Source organism: Salmo salar, unplaced genomic scaffold, assembly GCF_905237065.1.
Source record: "Salmo salar unplaced genomic scaffold, Ssal_v3.1, whole genome shotgun sequence".
NCBI lineage: Eukaryota > Metazoa > Chordata > Actinopteri > Salmoniformes > Salmonidae > Salmo > Salmo salar.
In genome coordinates, this window is record NW_025549383.1 from 125,688 (window position 1) to 127,500 (window position 1,813).

Below are 1,813 nucleotides of genomic sequence, written 5' to 3' on the forward strand. Positions count from 1 at the left end.
CAAGTTGCAATCATGAAATACAGAAATAAACAGTTTTTCATGAACAAGGTCTAAATCATGTTTGAGACACTCTGTATCATTGTTGCCGTACTGCTTAATCCAGATGATAAGAACACTGTTGACACTTTTCAGCAAGTTGCAATCATGAAATACAGAAATAAACAGTTTTTCATAAACAAGGTCTAAATCATGTTTGAGTCACTCTGTAAGTACCATTTTGCTTTACAGCTTAATCCAGATGATAGGAACACTGTTGACACTTTTCAGCAAGTTGCAATCATGAAATACAGAAATAAACAGTTTTTCATAAACAAGGTCTAAATCATGTTTGAGCCACTCTGTATCATTTTTTCCGTACTGCTTAATCCAGATGATAGGAACACTGTTGACACTTTTCAGCAAGTTGCAATCATGAAATACAGAAATAAACAGTTTTTCAAAAACAAGGTCTAAATCATGTTTGAGTCACTCTGTAAGTACCATTTTGCTGTACTGTTTAAAATCCGATGATAGGAACACTGTTGACACTTTTCAGCCAGTTGCAATTATGAAATACAGAAATAAACAGTTTTTCAAAAACAAGGTCTAAATCATGTTTGAGCCACTCTGTAAGTACATTTTGCCGTACAGCTTAATCCTGATGATAGGAACACTGTTGACACTTTTCAGCAAGTTGTAATTATGAAATACAGAAATAAACAGTTTTTCATAAACAAGGTCTAAATCATGTTTGAGTCACTCTGTAAGAACCATTTTTTCCGTACTGCTTAATCCAGATGATAGGAAAACTGTTGACTCTTTTCAGCAAGTTGCAATCATGAAATACAGAAATAAACAGTTTTTCAAAAACAAGGTCTAAATCATGTTTGAGACACTCTGTAAGAACCATTGTTGCCGTACTGCTTAATCCAGATGATTTGAAAACTGTTGACTCTTTTCAGCAAGTTGCAATCATGAAATACAGAAATAAACAGTTTTTCATGAACAAGGTCTAAATCATGTTTGAGACACTCTGTAGTCATTGTTGCCGTACAGCTTAATCCAGATGATAGGAACACTGTTGACACTTTTCAGCAAGTTGCAATTATGAAATACAGAAATAAACAGTTTTTCATAAACAAGGTCTAAATCATGTTTGAGTCACTCTGTAAGTACCATTTTGCTGTACTGTTTAAGCTCGATGAAAGGAACATTGTTGACACTTTTCAGCAAGTTGCAATCATGAAATACAGATATAAATAGTGTTTCACAAACAAGGTCTAAATCATGTTTGATGCACTCTGTAAGAACCATTTTTTGCTGTATTGCTTAATCAGGATGATAGGAACACTGTTGACACTTTTCAGCAAGTTGCAATCATGTAATACAGAAATTAACCGTTTCTCAAAAACAAGGTCACTCTGTAAGTACCATGTTTGTTGAACTGCTTAATCAGGATGATAAGAACACTGTTGACACTTTTCAGCAAGTTGCAATGATGTAATAAAGAAATAAACAATTTCTCAAAACAAGGTCACTCTGAAAGTACCATTTTGCTGTACTGTTTAAACTCAATGAAAGGAACCCTGTTAACACTTTTCAGCAAGTTGCAATCATGAAATACAGAAATAAATAGTTTTTCACAAACAAGGTCTAAATCATTTTTGATGCACTCTGTAAGAACCATTTTTGCTGTATTGCTTAATCAGGATGATAGAAACACTGTTGACACTTTTCAGCAAGTTGCAATCATGAAATACAGAAATAAACAGTTTCTCAAAAACAAGGTCTAAATCATGTTTGAGTCACTCTGTAAGTACCATTTTGCTGTACA